A 20,847-nucleotide genomic window follows, 5' to 3' on the forward strand; every position below is an offset into this window, starting at 1 on the left:
TAAATGCCGCAAAGTGTCCTCCTTTTTGGTGTTGTGGAAATGGCCACCCTACATGTAACACAGGAAAGAAGAAGGAAATACAGTATTTCTCGACAATTTTTCAAAAATACTACCCCTATTCTAGTCATACAAAGCTAAATGCTAATCGGGGAAGTATTCCTTTAAGTGCATACATACAGAGAGTGCATGACCCGGAATTGCTATTTATCCTTGTCAGATTTAATTGTTTTGTTGTTGCAAACCCCTTCCTCTTACCTTGAGACGCAGGTCCCATTTTCAAGAGAAACCTATCAAAATGGTTATTGGCCCTTTTGTTTTCATATAACCTCAAACTATCTCACATCTTTCGCTGCTTTTCAAACACTTCCCTCTATCAGCTTCATTAGATATCATCGATTAAGATGCAGAGATAAATCTCTCCGGCGGAGTGTTCTGCTTTGAAGTGATCCGTTCAAAACTTAACCAATGTATATAATTGCACCTGATAATCGCTCGACCTTTTTCTTCAAAGGTGCTCCAAGTGTCTGCATGCGAGTGTAGGGAAGAGAGATAGGGCCGACAAGAAAGATGCAATTATTTTGAGGGTGTCTCTTGTACACATAAAAGGATACAGTTTCAGAGGCCTCCCCGGAGCTACACGTGGGTAACAGATTTGTCTTCTCCTCCAGTACTTCATAGCTCCTGTGCACAAACAAGGAAATCAGGCCACGCAGTAACATGTTGACGACAGTCCCAGTGAGAATTGATGTAAATGCTCCAGTTCATACGAGTGTGAGCTATTCCTATCCACGCCTTGTGGGACTAAATTGCGATGACAAACCCAAGAGACGTGATCATAAATGCTTCATCATAAAAAAAAGGTGGGAAACAAAAAAACAATGAAAATAAATGATTGCGATGAAGGAGCAACCCGTGTGATATCGTGATAAAGGCAACGTGAGACAGCTTTATTTGTATAGCACATTTCACATGGGGCAACTCAATGTCTTCTGCTGCTTTCAGCTTCTTCCTTTTAGGGGTTGCCACAGTGAAAGTATTTGTCCCCATATTTGATTTGGCAAAGATTTTACACCGGATGCCCTTCCAGACAAAATCCTCCCATCTATCTGGGCTTGGTACCAGCAGCAGGACAACACTGGATGTGGCCTTCCCGTGGCTAGGTTCAATGTGTTTTACTTAAAAACAAAATAATTGGAAACATTAAAAACACACAAGTTAATCAAAACCCAATCAGCAAACAGTACAGAAGGGTACAGAAAGAGAGAAAGAGAAAGAATACAAAAAGCCAGACTAAAATGGAGCATAGAATATGAAATGCAGAGCCTTAAGGAAATAAGGGTTTGCAATGAAATTGACCACATCTCAGATCCCTGCCTGTGTGGTTGGTGTACAGATTGACAGAAGACACATGAGGGTTCAAAACCTGACCTGATTTTACAGATTTGGTGTGTGTGTGTATAAATACCGCGTGCATATGTGTGTGCATGCGATGGTGCGATCAATTACAATCACACATATTGTGCACGGTGGGTGGGTTTGGCTGTGTTCCAGCTCTCAGCAGGGGAGCATCTCTGAAAAGGAGGATCAATGAGCTAGTCAAGCAGCATCATATGGTGGTCTGAAAACGCTCCGTGATTTACGAGATGCGAGGCCTCGCTCTAACCAGCGTTATTCCGTCAGCAGTCACAAGTTTTGCCTCACCTTCTGTTCAACTAGAACTCTCCTCTTCCCCCCCCCCCCCCCCCCTTTTTTTTTTTAACTGCACGTGCTCCATATTGAGCCGATCTTCTACATTTAAGCTTCCTTCGGCGTCTTTAATTAAAAATGAGCAGAAGGAACTTATTGGAGATGTGGCTTTACAGCTGAGCTTTCTGCTGCTAAAAGACATGTCACAGCACAGGCAGTGTGTTCCGGGGGAGTTTCAAGTTTTTGCACGTGTTGGACAACCCTCCAGAGTACACACCATGACTGGCCACTGTCTGTCACATGTACCGAATGAGAATGAGGCATACAAGCAAGCTGGGGTCCATACGGCTGTGTAAATTTATGTGCATCCACCATTCGACTCGCCATCTTCATTCTAGTCCGCACCTTCTGCACCCTACCACCGTTACCTCCCTCATCCATGGCCGTAGACACATTAACGGTGGACTTCTCCCTTGTATCCCTCCACTCTTGCCCTCTTCAGGATCTCTCATTACTCCTTCCTTCCCTCAGTAACTATGTGAGGAGCAGAGAGTGGATGGATCCTGGCAGTGTCTTTATTGGTTCAGTTATTTCCACTGCATGCTCCCGTGCTCCCCTAAGAGGATGAGGGATGGCACAGGAGCAGTAAAAGAAGGGGAGTAGATGAGATGCATGGGAAGACAGAAAAAAAAGAGTATAATATGAGAGAGAGAGGTGTACTTTGTCTTTCTTTTTCACCTTTGAGTTGAATCAGTGAACCCATTCACATACATTGTAAATGTCTGATACACATACGCGCGCGCACAAAAACACACCGAGGAGAAGATGGAGCCAGTGCACCAAGTGACTCCCCACAACTTCAGTGCAGATGAAGGAGGGGATACTATTTCAAGCATGAGTGCCGAAATAAATCAGTCAATCAATAAGGGAAGACGTAGCCACAAATGCTTGTAAATGGGTAGTCACGCAAAATACAACCTAACCGAACACGCGCCAGTGAATTAGTGCGAGGGACTCCTGTTTAGATTGTCATTAAAAGCTTCAGCACGCTGTTGTGTGCCACTAAATTGCTTAATACCCAACACTGTCTCTCGCTGACCGATAATATAACCAAGGCTTTAGCTTAGCATGAATAAAACAGTATGTATGTGTGTGTGGGTGTGTGTGTCGAGCTCCTCAGTTTCCCCGGTCTGCATTATTGCTGCAATAAGCCACGGAATAAACTAAAACTACCAGGCAGTGAGCTGAAACGCTCCCAACGCTGCAACAACTGAACTTACAACGTCGCCATGCACTTCCGATTTAAGACTGGAGCAGGCCATCGTGATACGTTACTAAAGTCTAATTTGCCGCTTGTGACATTAGGGAGGAAGCACAAAATAGAGCACAATAAAAAGAAGGAATGGAAACCATAAAGAGAAGAGCGAAGGACGGTCACTGAGGGAGATGGGGAAGGAGGCTCGAGGAAGATGAATAGGGAGTACGTCTGCCACATCCTGCGTCATGATGACAACCATGTGGAGCTTATTTGGCCAAGTGACACATATTCCAACAACAGCACTTTATTTTCCCCTCTTTCCTTCCTCTCAGTCTTTCCATCCAGAATAAAGGTTCGGGAGGCAGGGAAGGGGTATGGGTCTGTGGAATTATGCTGACACAGGCTAATGAGAAAGAGAAGGGGGGGAGAGACACAAAGACACACACACATACACACACAAGAAAGGAGAGACCAAAAAGTTGTGGAGAGCGATGAAGGGAATACAGTAGCAGCTGTAGTTTTCCACTGGAGTTTGGAAAGAGTGAGTCCTCCATACTCGGAGGCCAGGACGCTCGTGTAGTCATGTGATCACCCGGCCACGTTACTCAGAAGTTTATGAGGGCCCACTGCTTCCAGGACTTTGGAGGAGGGGTTGTTCTCCCTGCCAGATTTTTCCAAACATGATGCTCACAACCTGCATGCCAAATGTGTTTAGGACATAAAAAAAAAATGCAACACTTTCTTCGGCTTATCTGCTCCACTCTCCACGGCGAAATAAATCACACATGTTAAACAACGTACGTACATGCTCTGTTAATGTTGTTTTAAGTAGAGGTTGAAATCAGATAAAGGTCTACACCGGATTTAGTTATTTCTGGTTCATTCTGTGGACCAGGTGAATAGTTATGAATAATAATGAATACGTATTGCTCTCATTTCATTCAGTTTCACTCTCATAAACGAAGGAGCTACGGAGTAATAACTTTTTGATGGTAGGCATCACTATGAGGCTGTATGTGGGAGCCAAGCCATACATTCACTCAGCTCTCTCAGAGAACTCAAGAAGTGATGTTGTTAGTTCAAGGGCTGGCGACGGCCAAAAGAGTATTAAAACTTGGCCAAGGTTGGCTGTTGACACTTGCCTTCTAATTGCTCAGGGGTTGTGCAGACATGCAATCTGCTTTCAAATGCAAAATTGCACTTTAAGAGATCAGAGCGACACACCTGGAATACATATTAGCATTTAGCATCGCCTGAGATTTTTTTCCCCTTCTGTTTATCACCTCACATAGTTCATCCCAGAGGTAAGAGTGTGCGGGCCCATCCCAAATATGCACCCGCTTTACACCTTCACATGCAAAAGCACACTCCACCACGCACCCAGCAGAGGCGAAGCTTCATTAGCATGAAGATGACTTTTACAAGACACTATAAAAAAAAGAAAAGGAAATGGATGCATCAGCATGTCCTCCAGTGGCTCTGCAGCTAATTACAGCTGCTCATGGAGAGCTCATGTGCGGCACATACCACAGCGAGCGTCTGATGGCGTCGATACCGGCATGCGTCACGCGGCGCATGCTTGCACACATCCACTCGTGCACATTCAAACACACTGGATGTTAATAATCAAATCAATATGAGCAATCTCAGCATTGTGTCTCTCAGCTGCTGTCACCGCTGCCGTGCATCTGTCTGCTCTCCATGCTCCTTTAACCCCAGAGGGGTTTCGCAGTCATCCACTAGTTTCTTGAATTAAAAAAAAAAAAAAAAAAAAAGAGTTAAATATGTACAGTCAGTGCAGTAGATCTCTACAGTAAATCGAGACTTTAAGGCTAATCAAGAGGTCTGCAAGGTAAAAGCAAGTTCAGGATACTTCTGACAGCTGATGGTGGCAGGTTTAATGAAGTCTTTGGCTCATTAACATAGGGGCTCAGGCGGTGGCCTCGCGCTGTCCCTCGCAGGCTCGTTATATCAACAGCAATACGCCACAGACATGGCTAATTGGCTGCAACACACAATATAACATTCAACATTTTTGAGAGATCATTAGAGCAGGTTTGTTTTTGAAGCTTGATCGCATGTTATCAATAGGTCGGCTATTAGACTGGTGTCAGTTCACCTAATTTCTCCAGCGTAGTGTTAGAAATGGAAACGTGATGGGGTTATTAGGGGCAGGGGTGTTCCGAGACCGTCCGTTCTCGAGAGTTTACAACACAACCGGTGCTGTCACAGTGACATGCCACTTTTCTGTACCTTCTGCATTAATACCTGCAATGACAGGGAAAATAAGTTGTAGAAGAAGTGGTGCAGAAGGGGCTAAATTGCGTCAAAGTAAGCCCCCGTCGCCTGACATTTGTTTATTGTTGTCAGAGAAAAACATACGTCACGTTGCCATGTCTTTTCATTTCTGTATGACTGCTGTGACTGTCAAGGCATAACAGATTGGATTTGAAAGTAGGTCGGACAGACGAGCGAGCTAAATTTGCTTTGACTTCCCTTTCATTTTTACAAGTAAATAATAACTTTTGCGATTCTTATTTTCTGTGTAACTGACAGATTGTCAAATAAATGTGCACTACGACTGACAAGCGAAGCCTGCGGGGCAGGGGGTGCTACGCCGTAACGCTAGGCATCTTGCTACTTCCGCCTCGACTTTATAAGGTTATTAGATTTGTTGTGAGTAAAATCACATGATCACCCACTTTACCTCCAAAATATCTGCTTTATGTGACAACTAAATTCTCCATTCATGTGAACATCTGCTGAACTACCGCCACTCTCTGATCTTGTGATGTGTTTTTTTCCTGATTTTCAATCTGGGAAGAGTGCACTTGTGCTCCTAGGGAGACATGGCACGGCTGATTCATCACCTTAGAATTCTGTTTTTAATGTCTCTCAACAGATTGTATATGTAGCACTTGTCAGGAAATCTCATGGGCCCTCTCAACCAAGCAATCCTTATGACTTAACATGACCTCAGGAACCAAATCTGGAACTAAAAGGCGCTCGCTGCATCTTTAAAGTTTTGGTTTCCCCCTCATCTCTTAAACCTTGGAGGTAATAATTTGTCACCATCTCCACTGGAAGCTAATGGGATTTGCTCATTTGCAATGCTGCTGTGTACTCAGCAGCATGTTCAGCCCTGCTGTGACACAACACTATCAGCCTGTCAATCAGTCTGTCAGTCTTAAACGTTGGTCCAGACCACGCCATCCTCGTAGATCACTTCGCTCCCTGAATGCAGGCTTACTTGTGGTTCCCATAGTCTATAAGACTAGAATGGGAGGCATGGCCTTCAGTTACCATGTTTATCCTCTGCGGAAACAGCTCCCAGTGTTGGTTCTTGAGGTGGACACGCTCTCTGTATTTAAAGTTAGACTTAAAACCGTCCTTTTGGATGAAATGATATGCCTCCGTTTTTCTTGCTCTCTGCCTTTTATCTCTTTTGCAGAAAGAGAGACAGGCTTTCACTTAATCATTTTTCTTGTTATACAGTTATTTTTTCCTTTCACTTGCACCAGTTGAAGCACATGGCTGCACATTGGGAGTCTGGTTCTGCCAAGGATTTAGTGTTGTTGAAGGTGAGTTTTTTTTTCTTTTTCTCTCCACTGACACCAAGATGTGTGAACCGTTGGGTGTCCCATCTCTTCCTTCCATAATAATGTAAGGTGTCTACCTTAAAGTGCCTTGACTTCATGTGCAAGGGGATTTTGGTGATATATAAATAAAATCTGATTTGAATTGACTCTACTTCATAAGGTGACATTTTCAGTTGGTCCAAATCTACATGATTTTCCTGTACTGAAACACCGCAGAATCCGTCTTTGAGGAACTTGTAGACAAGTGGTAGCAGCAGGAGATGGTTTATTTTAGCATCTGCCTGTGTGTGTACTCTCTCACACCCTCTGTGCCTCCTTCATATGCATCAGTGCTTTTTGCAATTAGTTTAGATTAAGCCAGACCCCACTGCGGAGAAGCCAGTTGCAGAACTGGCCCTCTGCAGCAGTGAGGTCAGCGGGTGATGCTTGAAGCCTTCTCAGTGTCAGTGTGACTCACTCAGGCAGATCCATTCAGCTTAGGACCCTCTGACATTAAAGAGCTGTTATTCTCCAGCGACCGTCTTCCCTCGCATTGTCCCCCGTCATGATGAGTCTCAGAGGGTTTAGTGCTGACCTCTTCACCCCATTGCAGAGAAGATATGCCCACTATTAGTGCCCGAGATCAACGATACTGTGAGACACAGAACAGGGAGGGTGCAAATAGAGAAAGAGAAAGAGAGAGAGAAATACAGAGAAAAAGAGACTCTTCCACATCAAGTCATAAGCTGATCGATTCCGTCCTAACAGGGCTTCATAGCATTGATTGTAGTGTAAGTAGCTGCCTTGCTGTGGCTTATACTGAAGCCCGCACACCACTGCTGCAATGGCTCAGAACGAAGGGTGGCTTTTAATACTTGAAGCATTTTCTATTATTTTTGAACGTTTTCCAGCCTTGAGAATACATGAATATCCCCCGTATGTACACTTTCATAAATGTACTGAGTAAACAATTCACCACACCTCACAGGAGTCTGAACTATACAGGGGGCCTATTATCATTACAAGTGCTCATCCACTCACTCTTGTTTGTTGTTTTCAACTGAAGTCTGTGTTTGTGCGTTTGTGTGTGTGTGTGTGTCCTCTGAGCCAGACACTTGAAGGGATTTTCTTGGTTTATGCTTGCAACACACAAAAAAACACAACAACACAAAATCCAAACAAGCTATACAGTCAGGAAGATGAGCAAAAGATACGAGGGGGGAAAACAGGAGTGAAATGAAATGCAGGTCAGGCCTTGAAAGATTACAGCATGAAGGTGGTCTAGGCAGCGCAGCTAATTATGCATGACATTACTGAATAAGCTGTTCTGCTTGCTACATTTTATTAAGGGGAGTAAGAGGCTGAACACGTGAATTCATTATTCATCGATTTGAATAGATATTTAACAGTGAAAAGATTTGAAAGCGGCAAAAAAAAAAAAAAAAAAACTTTAGAAAACCAATTCCACCCATCCATCCATCTTCTACCGCTTTATCCTCCACATGAGGGTCGCTGGTGCCAATCACAGCTGACATAGGGCGAACAGGGCCAAATAAATAAACCACCATCCACTCTCAAACTCACACCTACGGTCAACGTAGTGTCCAATTTGCCTAATCCCTAAATCTGTATGTTTTTGAACTGTGGGAGGAAACCGGAGAACTCGGAGGAAACTCACGCACACACGGGGAGAAAAGCCTGTGTTCCAACCGGGTTAATTATTGATTTTAAAATAAAACAACAGGACATTCTTTTGCGTGTGACCACCAACAACATATTTGAAATGATACACAGCACGCAACGAAGGAAGAAGAAGGGGCTCTATGGGGACATCACCCTATGACAAAGCATACATTTCTATGGGCTTAACGCTTACATGCAGGTGAGAATTCAAGACAGCTTTGCCCTGTTTACCCAGCCAACAAGGCAATCCAGCTTTACAAATAACTACAAATGTTGAACACAGCACAGTCCCCTGCGCCAGGGTTAGAAGGAATCAGTGAAAAGGGTTTTGTTTTGTGAAAAGCATTGATTCAGACTTCCAGCTGAGTGAGTTGTGATTCTAATCCGATCATTTGTTCTCCCTCTCCTCCTACAAAGCACTTGCCAAATGTGTTAATCTACCCAAATATGCCATTTTCTTCCACAGTGCTGTGTGATGAGACCCCCATGACTTGCAGTCCTAGACATGAAAGGGCAATTTCCTCATATAGGCACACATGCACATCACGGAATACTCGCACCTACATGCACAGTATCTGTGCAACACGTCCCAGTTCCCAGAAACACAAGAAGGCACGCACGTCGCAACACAAACACACTTTAACTCTAACCCCTCTGCTGGAGTGAGCTCTGAGAGCAGCTGCTTTTTTTTTTTTGCAGCGCTGTGTTGCCAGTGTGAATTAGAGAAAGGGATGCTCTGCCTCCTCTAAATGTTTCATGATGTTTACCAGGCTGTTTGTTCTGAGAGCAGATCAAGGGCAGACCACTCCCACCAAAGGAGAAAAAGGGGAGGGGGGGGCATAAAAACAAGGTGAATAAATGAGTCTTTATATGACCTGATTGATGGATAGCGCTGATAGATGGATGCAGACATACATTACAGCAGGATCACGCCTAATCTACTTTACAATGCATACGCACGGCTGCTATTTATTGTTACGGCAGTATATGCTGTGCAAAGATCTGTTTCTCTCCATTCTAACGAAGTAACATCATTAGACGGTGGTAATCGATCGCGTGTTTTCATTATGAAATACTTGTCTGGCAGCTGGCCACATAAACACTGTTCAGCAGATGCATGTATTGTCAGTGCAAACATGAAGAAGAATTATCTCAATGAACATCATGTATTCATAAACTCAAGGGGTGCAATTAGCGCAAGCAAAACAAGTCTGAGGGTAACGTCAGCGCTGACGGGCCCTGCAGAGTGGAGGTGCTTTGTCAAAGGACAAAGAGTAGTAAACCTTGAGAGATTGAATGTGTGAGAACGCCGCTCTCTCTCTCTCACTCTCTCTCTACGAGAACCTCGACAAACACGTAACGAAACGAATCAAGGGCAAAGTTATGAAATTTACATGACTCGCCATTAAATCATCACAGGGGGAGAGGTGGTGATAGATGGTGGGGTGGACTCAGGCATACACAAGGACAGTTGAAGACTGTCCACATACAATATGTCTCAATGCATCATCTGCTGGGAGACAGTAAACACGCGTGAAAAGAAATTGAGAAGAAGATGAATGGAGTATGTTATAGCTGTGCTCGCCTGTCAAAACAGAGAAGTGGGAATGATGGTAAAAAAATAAAGCAAAAGAAATTGCTGCAGGACCCCCGAACACAATGTGGACAGTCAGGATCGTATAAGCATAGTGGGATTCAGTAAAATCCAACTTGACTCCAAAGATTCAATTTAGATTCAATTCAAACAAGTTAGGGGGCAATTATTAGAGAAGCAAGGTAGCAGCAAGTAGTTGATAAGAAGCAGGCTCATGGGGCACTGGTTCCAATCCCAGCTGACATAGGGTGAAAGGCGGGGTACACCCTGGACAGGTCGCCAGTCCATCACAGGGACACATAGAGACAAACAACTTTTCACTCTCAATTTAGAGTGTCCACTTTTGCCTTATCCCCACACCTGCATGTTTTTGGACTGTGGGAGGCAACCGGAGAACCCGGAAAAAACCCACACACACATGGGGAGAACATGCTAAGTAACACTCCAATGGACATACATATAGGGGCAACACTCTGCTTTTCTCTTCTCTGTGGAAATCGTCCGGGAAGTCGTAACTAATATTCTAAGGGTGCATGTTATGTGCACATGTGTTGTCTCATTCAATCATGTCAGAGGGTGAAAATCGTCATAGTTGAAGATCTAGACTGCTGGGATAATGTTGACGATTTTATCAAATTATACTGTATGTGATATTTAATTGCAAGCTTATGATGAAGATTGTGTCAGTGACTTGGGTATGTGATTTGTTGTTGTCCGTAATGACGTGATTTCGTGACTGCTAGTGGTAGCTTCATATATTCCTGCACACATGCACAACAGTGGCGTCGATTTTACTATCTAACTCTCTATTCTGCCGTTTTCATCAAACTTGAAGAGACTGAATGGCAGCATTGGGTGTGAATGCCCTCAGTGGAAAATCTCCCAGCATTAATTCCCCTCAGAGGGTTGTCCCTTCCACCGAAGCCTCACCTCACCTCACCTCTGCCGTACCATTCATACAACAGTGGGTCCAAGACGATGGGCCATTAAGTGAAGTGGCACACATACTGCATGTTCCACCCTCCTGCCTTTTATCTCCTATGGAACAATGAAGAGTGACGCATTAATATTCTACCCTGTAGCCTTATCGCACTCTTTCCTGCTCTTTTTCTTAAACTGTAGTGCTGGGCAAATATTTCCTCCCCGAACTCGTTTTTCATCATTCTCAAAACCAACCCCGCGCCTCTCCTTCCCCTGCTCTTCGCATGGCGTTTAAGACGATAATTGACATTCTCAGACAAGATCAGAGCTGACCTGGAAGCGAGCAGGGGAGCGATTAGGCGGTGGCAGGCTCACAATGCCCCCGCTGTTCTGCGGGTAATTACACCCAGGGCACGGAGATCAGCTGCTGCTTATTGAATTCATATCAAATAAAACTCAGGAGAAAGTACCGGCTGCAGTGTAGCAATCCCACCATCCGAGCACCCTCCCCACATCATGGGTTCATCCCTCCACCCTGCAACCCCCCTGCAGCTCGTCCATAGCCCCGTTTCTTCTCATTCACTCCCTTATTCTGTCATATCTGCTCTCTCACTCGTATGTTCCATCCTCTCTGTCTCTAGCGCTCACATCGAACTCTGATTCTGGTCCGCTCTTTGTCCAGTTTCCCTCTCATTCGTCCCTTTTCACCTCATCAAACCTCCGGAGTTCTGATTCTGCATCTTCATTGGACTCTCTAGCTGCTTTACTTTCCTAAAAGCCGATGTCAGTGTGTTCCTTCCCCAGTGTAAATGCTTTCCCCCACTGCTGCCACTGCTCTGTGTGTTTGTCCTCACCTGGCCTTTTGCTCTGCCTCTCTAGCTATTTTTCATTCTTTTCATAATCATCTCTCTCTCTCTCTCTCTCTCTCTTTCTCTGTATCCAGCATTGACTCCATCCCTTTCAAAGGTCATAAACGATGGTGAGGAGAATACATAGCGTTCTGTGGTGTCCTGCTGCTCTAATAGCTGGATATTACATGTTTTTTTTTAATAGTTTTTTCTACTTCTACATCTCCAGGATGTTAAGACTACATGCAGTTATTTTGTCTGTTGCACTGCCGCAGTTTGTCCCTGCTCTGGGAGTTCTGCTGCTTGCCACTTGGGGGCGATATGGCCATATGCTTCCAGTTAGTAAATGCTCTGCAATTGCAGGTCCTCAGTCCCTGCTGCACCTACACAGTCCAGAATCTCTGGGTCGCTGCACCATCCCATGGGCTCCCTCCTTCTTACTCGTTTTTCTCCTCCTTCTCTCCACTCCTCCATTACCTCTTCATGCAACCTAGTACTTCGTAGATCAGCTGCGATAAAAACAGACGCCAGATTGAAATGTCAGAAGCGTATCTCAAACTGCCAGAACATTAACCTGCTCACCTTTTAGAGCCTTTTTTTTTTTAACCCCCTTGAGCGTGGAGCTAAGAAAGACTCGGGGCTGGAGCAGAGGAGAAGGAGGACAACGTGGCGAACCAGAGAAGGAGAGGGAGGCAGGATGAACTGCCATTGATTAAGAGCCTTCATAGGTTACACAGAGCAGACAGATATGCCGGCAGGCTGTGCGGGGAAAACAGGTGGCGTAAGCAAAGTAGACAGAAAATACTCCAGCGGTTAAGGAAGGGAGGGAGGGACAGAGGGGACAAGGGAGACAAGGGAGGCAGAGAAAGCAATAAGGCAGAGAGAGAGAGACAAGAATGAGCTGTTGAGAAAGAGAGAAACGAGGGTTGACTGAATACCGGACACAAAGCTGACAGAGCGACGAGGAGGGGGGGGTGAAAAAGGTGAAAGGCGACTTAATACTAAAGGAGAGGTAAAAGAGTGAACGATAAGGGTCGGGAAAGTCGGATAACGTGCAGTGGTGGCAGCAGGGGTGAGCACTGATCTGGAAGGGAGAGTGAGTCGGGATATGGAACAGAGAGAGAGTAGATATGTGCTACATCTCAGTGGGGACGATTTGGTTGATAATAGGCTGATAAAACCGCCGCCTGCTCTCAATGCTTGTCATAAATCTTTCATTGTTGCTCTCATCTCCTTCATCTCCCTCATTTTCTTTCCCTCCCCCTCCCGTTTTCTTCATATTTTTTTCTATTTTTTACTTGTATAGCCATCTCATCGGCCTTCAGCCGTACAATACAACTGCCACGGTGGAAACAGGCCAGTGATGCATTTTAAAATAAGCACCACAAGTGAGGGGGTGCGGGGAGGAAGGGAGGGAGTTAGGGATCTGGGAAAACAATTGGGTGAAGCTGTCTTCCCGCCAGCAGCTGCAAAGCCACCTCTTCAAGAGTCAAAGTGGATATGACTGGTATGAGCCGTGTGGAGCCTTGAGGATTATTTGTAAATAGGTTGAGAGGCATAAAAAGGAAAAACAAAAAAGGTATTGAGAAGGCATGCTTGACTTTGACACACGGAGCTATATGTTAATATGGTCTAACGTGACGAGTTGCTGAGCCGCATCACGACTCCAAGTCTCATAAATCTCTGCACCCGTCGTGCTTTCACCTGTCCTTTTTGAAGATCCTCCTCTTCATTTCCACCTACACTGCTCTACTTCACCTCTATAGCCCCCCCCCCCCTTTCTTCTCTCATCCTCCGCCTCCTCGTGTCTATCTCTTTGTTGCCTCCATGTCTCCTCTCCCCTGACACGGCCATAAATCACGAGGACTGAGAGGGTCTTGTTTGTGTTGGGGGGTAATTATATGTACCTTATGTAAGCTCTCAGGCCATGATGAATTAGCTGCCCTAAATAGGCCACTCCTGACTGACACAGGTGACACGAGCAGCAGCCACCGCCGTGACTTATCGAAACCTTGGAGTCGGTGTGAGAAAAAAAAAAAGAAAGAAACAAGTACAGAAATAACAGGCAGATGTATAATCAGTGAGTCCCGATGTTTTTTCTCCTCCCCAATGCCCGACCGCAAATATCCTTAATGTTACTGGGGGGGGAAAAAACGTGTGATTTTCTACCATGACAGTCTGACAAAGCAACTCTCTGCAGCAGCAATATTAAACCGAGCACATGGGTATCATGAGATGAAAATTAATGTTTTATTGAGCAGCCCTCAGTAGTGTACGTGGAATTGGAAAAAGCCTCAACTTGACATGTGTCTTTTATTATTTTGCATTTCATCTATAGGTTTGGCTTTGAGCCAGGAGATCACTTAAATAACCTACTTATGTAGGCACTGAGGTCAGTCGCAGTCTGAACTTTTTAACCGTGTTTTAGTTTTTCCTGCAAAGTTGAACGTGCTTGGAATTTGTCGAACATGTCCACTGTGCAAAATTTCACAGTGTCAAGACATGTCAGAGAGCAAGTGGTACCTGCTACAGACACAGAAAGCATCGCACAAAACCTATCATACCACCACTGCCTTTTGTATTTCCCAGATATCTGAAGGCTGTGTAAAACTGAAAAAAATAAAATAATTTAAGATCACTTTAAGCTGTGTTGGTATTTGAATTGTATTGATAATGTATTCCCTTGAAAAGAAAAATAACTTGCCTGTGACTGCCTTGTTTGTCTGCAGCATTAATCGATTGAAGTGGCTATTCCAAAGAGGCCGTTGGAGGTTTTTAGTGCCAGAGAAAAAGGTAGATGCATGTGATGCTTCTTAATAGCTGTGACTTTAGTGAATTAGCATCCATGGCCTCTCGCAGGGGGGCAAAACATTTGAAACACAGAGTGAGACGCTCATCGAATCAGAGCCAAGAAAAGAAGACTCCAGTCTGCCTGTAATGGGATTTAAACAAAGACGGAGGTAGTCTAAAGTAGAATGTCTCTTTAGCCCATGTTCTGTCCACTCCATGCCAGCCATTGTCAACCCTCGGCTGACAAGTGATGTTCGGTGTGTTCCAAACACCATGACAGAATGCTCTATCGTTTTGTGTCAGCCGGCCAGACAGCGGCAAGCGGGAGAGGGAGAGCGAATAATGTGGCTGGACCGAGGAATAAGAAATGAGAAGGACAAGGGCTGTTACTGAGGGCAGGGAATAAGGGAAGTAGAGGAAATACATTTATCTTCTGGCATATGAATAATCTTTTTGCAACACCACCCTCCATTCTCCCTCCATACTTCCATGCATAATATTTGTTTTCATTGCTGGCAAAGGTGCCTGTGAGTAGCAGTGAGTGAGATGCAAAGGAGGGGGGGGGGATTAAGGGTGAGAGGAAATGCCTTTCAGGGTCAGATAGCACCTGGACATGTTGAGGAGATACAGCCCACATGGTCACACACACCACAGTATATACACACACAGCCAGACATTCCCCAATGCAGCAAATGTGACGTGTATTTATGATTCTTCTGATGGTCACCATGACAATATGACACATGGCAGAGATTTCAGATGCTGGCCGTCTACACACACGCGAGCACACACACACACACACACACACACACACAGATTCATACACTCAATCTGACACGGAGGTCAGGATAATATATTTGTGAGCGCAATTATGTGCTTGGTATGTGTGTGTAAGGGACAGATGCTAGTGACTTTGTCACTGTCATTCGCCCAGTGTTAAATCTGTTTCATTTTACCTTGAGGATGGATCTCTCCTCTTCTCTGTCTCCTTGGCTGTGGCACCTCTGTTCCTCATTGTCTCTCCCCCCCCCCACTCCCCCTCATTCCCACACACACACACACATCATTTCTTCTTGTCTCATTGGCACAGGCCTGGTCTCTCAGTGGAGGTGTGTGCACATCCAGCTGGTGAGTGTCATGCTCTGCTGCTCGGTACTGCTCAGTAATGGCCGCGGTGGCCAAAAGAGCAGCTGGACACACACACACAGACAAACACACACAGGGAAGTGGAAACTATTCCCAGAGACTCACTATTCATTCCCCTCATTACCATATTGCCAGTCTCTGAGAGAGAACAGGGCCAGGTGGTGGGGAAGGAGGGTGGTGTGTGCGTGTGTGTGCGCGCGTGTTGGGGGAGGTTTCACCCTGAAGCGCCATCCAAGCACCTTGGACTAGCTTTCACTGCTATGACTAATGGCACATTTCCATTTCCATCAAACCACAAAATGCCACAGGAGTAAAGGTTTAAGCCTGAACTTACAATTGCTGGATTAAAGCCTAAACTGCCAATACAGTAGCCACCGTAACAGCTCCGACAACAAATCCATCTTAGTTACAAGTGTCCCAGCTAATGTCCACTCTGTGCAGACTGTCTCACCAGCCGGTTTGGGAGATGCTGAAAGGAAAGCAGCGTGGCAAAACCCCCATACATGGCACTGTGCGGGGCAGTAAGCAAACACAGAAATTCCTGCTCTGCTCAGAGGTTTCTGCACTGTAAAAATTTGGGAATTTATTACATCTAAATTGCATCATAAATCTGACTGCAGTGATTCTCAAAACCTACAGCTTTTACGCAATGGCCCTCTGCTGGCTCCATGCCTGAATCCTTATAAGGATGGGTGTTTTGCCCCTTTTATGATCATACACAGATTAACCTTTGTTGCTGGGTCTATGAAATGTCACCCAAATGCATCCCTCATGGTTTTTTTTTTTGTTGGGTAACAATGGATTTAACTGAGATGAAAAAAAGCCATAATTTCCACAAACAACTAACAGCTAAGAGGCTCTTAAAATAAAGCTACATTCAGGTAAGTATTTTGTTGGTTTTAATGTTAAGATGTTGCTTGTGTTTTGAAACTCTTTGTGTTTGTGTTGTTTGCCTATGATTGCAATAAGAAAATTACCCTGGCTCTCTAGACCAAAAAAAAAAGTTTTTGCAACATGCATGGACAACATGTTTTTTTTCACAAACATAGTCTTTGTTCCACATAGAAGCAGAAACAGATTTGTCTCAGGTTGTTTTGCTCCTGTACGGACAATGTGTATCTATCCCTGTCTGCGTCCATTTAGTTTTCTGGAGCTTCAGTATGTCTCATCCACATAATTGTGCTTGTTTGAGTGGTAATTGTGAACACAGTGAGAGATATTTGTCTTGCCATGCGTTGACAGAGAAGTAGGCTTAGAAGTAGTAGGACAGACTTGACTTTGCTTGGGGGGGGGGGGGATTCACAGATTCAGAAAGCATAAATGGTGGCTACCACACATCTCCCTCAAAGTGCCTTATTAACCACAGTATCATTCTGATTCCCTGATACAATGTGACAACATCACTTTCAATTAGACTACTAAAACTTGAGGCTGCTGATTGAAAACAGACAACATCCACACGAGTCATTGACAACACTGAGCTGCCTGGCCATGATATGCTCACATCTGTGGAACCGGTGCTGCATTTCACTCACTGATGGATACATATGTTTTCTTGGGTTTGAGATTCTCCCATTGAGCATGATTAACTGCATCATAATCCTAACAGCTAACCACAAAACGTTCCTCTTGAAATGCAACAAGTAGAAGAAGCTGGAGCCTAACCCTGGATTTCCACTGGACGCGGAACGGCCGCGGAACGGCCGCGGCGCGGTTCTGCTTCGTCCTCTCCCAAACGTCAATCCCCACCGGGCGCGTTACGGCAGCGGCGCGGAGCCTTGGGAGCCAGCGGTATTCACGGAAGATCGCGCGATAATCTCGAACGGACGCGAGATCCCGCGATAGACTGTGTGTATAAAGGAAACAACAACAACACAGCTTCTTTCATTTCTCCACTTCCATAATCAGTCTCTCGTCGTCCATTGTCTCCGAGACCCTCGGATCAAATGACTGTTGACCTGGGAGCACCGGTTATGACGTAACGTTGAGGTGAAGTTGTGACCCGCGCATTGTGTTTTATTTTGAAAGGGGGGCGGAAGTGTTTTACTTTGATACTGTGTCGGACTTCCTGTCTTGTGCGATCTGCTTCGTTGAAATTTACGAGGTTCAGCAGCGGCAACGGAAAAAATAGAACTGATTCCTATCGATAGCGCTGCGGCGCGGCGAGCCGCTTCTGGGCCGCTGCTGATCCGCGCCGCAGCGCGGCCGGTGGGAATGCTCACATTGATTAGAATGGAAGTGATTTGCAACGGCTGCCGTTCCGCGGCCGTTCCGCGGCCGTTCTGCGTCCAGTGGAAATCCAGGGTAAGGGGCAAGGCTCATGTTTTCAAACATGAGCCTTGTGGACTATTCTTGTTCAAACACACATAGAGTTTAGAGATACTTCAATAATTGCTATTTCTGTTTGCCTTGCCATATTGTCATAATATCATATCACATTAAGTTGTAACAGTAATTACCAAATCTGGCAACATAATGAATTCATTGTTTAAGGAAACAAAAACAAAACGTGCTTTTAATTATGTTTATTTTTATCCTAACCAAAAAGAAACCATCAATCTCACAATGGAACTGAAAGAACATAGAATGAAAAAGATGGTAATAGATGGGGGAAAACCTACTCAAATGATTAGATCTGCAGAGCGAAAGTGATCTTGAAATTTCATCTTTGTCCTGACAAAAAAAGCTGTCTTGATGAACTCCAGCTTAAAGTAGTTCACACACACACACAAGCGCGCACATACGAACGCACACACACAAATGCAAATGTGAGAATTTCAGCCATATTACAAAGATTATGGAGGATTTCAATGGAGTAAAATAAGAATACTGAGATAAATGAACCAGTGAATGCACTGCTCCTCTTATAAAAATGATCAGACAAAATCAAAACTGATTAATAAAAAAAGCATATATAGCACAGCACACTAAAAGCAAGGAGGAGGAGGGATGGAAAAAGAAACATGGGCAGACTTTGCTGCTAAGATGAAAGCTGAGAGGACTGAAGATGATAGAGGGGAAACTGTGGGAGGAAAGAGAAGCACAGGGGGAGGAAAGGAGATGAGGATGGATTTGCTGCACAAACTACACAAGAGGGACAGGTGGTTAAACATTGATAACTGTGCACTAAGGCATTATTGGTGTAAATGTCAATGTGCAGACAATTTCGTTGTGAATAAAAACATTTGAAGACAATATTGAAAAACAAGTTACCGCTGACTGTAGTCACCCTTCTCCCTGTACCAGTCATGAAGCAATTCCAATGTATAGTACAACTGCAATCAAGTGATAACGAACAATCACACTCAAATTTGGTCACTGAGGCAAATTATTTAGTTAACAATGCCTTGTATCACACCATGTCATTTAATATTCAAACTCTAATGCTTAATGGTGGAATCTGTATGGATTGTGTACACATAATTTTCTACAGCTGTAGTTAGAATATATCAAAGATCCCCCTCTTTTAGCTGCATTTGCCATTATATAACAAAATAAGGGATGTGTGTTTCATCTGCACTCTCTAATTTGAGGCAATTTAATGTGCCAGAGTGTTGCAAAATATGCAGCTCCAGTACATCAGTGGAGAGAGTATAACCCCTCTGTTGCACTTTTAGATGGTGTTAAATGTCTACATAGAACATAGGGGTTAAATTCAACACTTGACTCTTACATCTGTAAAGATCCACCCCAAATAGACAAGACAACAACATAATGGCAGTTTTTTCAGTTTTCAGCTAAAGATACCCATAAAGTCACAGTATTCTGGAGTCTGGGTTACCATAAATGCATTGAAGCAACCAAATTATTTACATTATGTACAAACTAGATAAGTGGATAACAAAATTATACACTCAATGTAATGTTCAGCAATTATTGTATGTGAAAATTACACCAGTGGACTCAAAAACCCTTCACACCTGGTCGACCAATGTTCCAATAAAAACCAGTGAGATCTCAGGGAAAGAAAAAAGAGAAAAGTCCTACCACCCTCCTGTGCTTTGGAAGTCCAGATAAATGATTGTAGTGTTGATGGGGTGTCACTTGCTGCATGTGTGGCGGGCAACGAGGATAGAGATGTGGATGGATGACAGCAGACCACAGTGAGTGGATGAGGACCTAAGTTCCAACTGTGAACTTCACACAAAAAACATACAAAAATATAAATAAACAGCCATGTAGATATACTTCAATAAAATCACTTCTCTGCAGTGTCCCTTTTACTTTTACATGAACTCATCACAAGCCATAACAAAAAACACCTCACAGTATATCGCAACATGACTACATCATAACAAAGAGAAAAAAACATTACATTTTCCCCCCTTGATATTAGCCCACTTAACATTATTACTAACATTTATCATATAGTTAAACAACGTAACTGAAGCTGCTAACAGCTTAGCCATGCTACTCACTAAACATGTGCTAAACCTAGCTAGCCAGCCCAGCACTGATGGTAATTATTCTCATCAAACAGGTAGTTTACCAAATGAACAACTACCAAAAACACTTTTTAATTAAGTACACAACAGACATCTTTATGAATTAATGCGACATTTTAATGCCATCTTGACTGGTTTCAACAAGGTTCTTAAGTTTGTTACGTGCCTGACATTGCTGCTATATTTAGCGTGCTAACGCAGCATGTTGACAAGCACCCAGAACTCAAGTCACACGCATTTAAATAACTTCACACCCTCACACATGACATTTCTCACGGTAATAAGTGATAAAAGTCACCGCACATAAATTAGTAATCGGTGAATCGACCATGCGACAGCAGACTGCTCTACGTAGCTCATTCATACAACTGTCTTGAATTAGCAACGTGTCAGCCAATCAGAAAATAGTATTTCTTGTCGCCAGGTAAAAGTGGTTGCAGAATGGACGCGCTGCGCTCTGATACGCACAGCTCCACACTGCTTGCGTTTCACGTCCATCCGCTTCCACACGGCTGGACAGTCGAGAGAGTTTTGTTACTGTACTTGTCGGACAGACATACACTGTAAATGTTTTAAACACAGCAACACGGAGCAGTATTTATACCGACCGAATGAACAGGAGCACAGTAGGCTTTCTGTGATGTAGTTATGAGAAATACGATGTGGCGTCAACACGGGATCTTTTATTCTGAAAAGTAAACCGGATGTTTTATTTCCCTACTTCCTCTCCCTCCTCTACTCTCTACGAGTTCCGTTGATTTATACGACGCAACCTTTTGAAAACCATGTGTATTTAGAGTTCCACTGCAAAAAAAAATTGTGTGAAAGGCAAAAATAAAACTATTTATTTTGTTTAGTGGAATTTGTCATTTATTAGATTAACATGTTATCTTCGAAC

General features: G+C 44.1%; 1 long non-coding RNA gene across 1 annotated transcript; it reads right to left on the reverse strand.

The window, feature by feature from the left end:
- Nucleotides 1-1,763: 1,763 nt before the first annotated feature.
- LOC131447953 (uncharacterized) lies at nucleotides 1,764-20,360 on the reverse strand. The gene is made up of 5 exons (XR_009234105.1): nucleotides 20,253-20,360; nucleotides 19,492-19,641; nucleotides 18,718-18,779; nucleotides 7,001-7,174; nucleotides 1,764-4,690 (listed from the first exon to the last, which is right to left on the reverse strand). It is a non-coding gene; the product is annotated as an uncharacterized LOC131447953 (long non-coding RNA).
- Nucleotides 20,361-20,847: the final 487 nt, after the last annotated feature.

The sequence above is a fragment of the Solea solea genome, chromosome 20 (assembly GCF_958295425.1).
Source record: "Solea solea chromosome 20, fSolSol10.1, whole genome shotgun sequence".
Taxonomy (NCBI): domain Eukaryota; kingdom Metazoa; phylum Chordata; class Actinopteri; order Pleuronectiformes; family Soleidae; genus Solea; species Solea solea.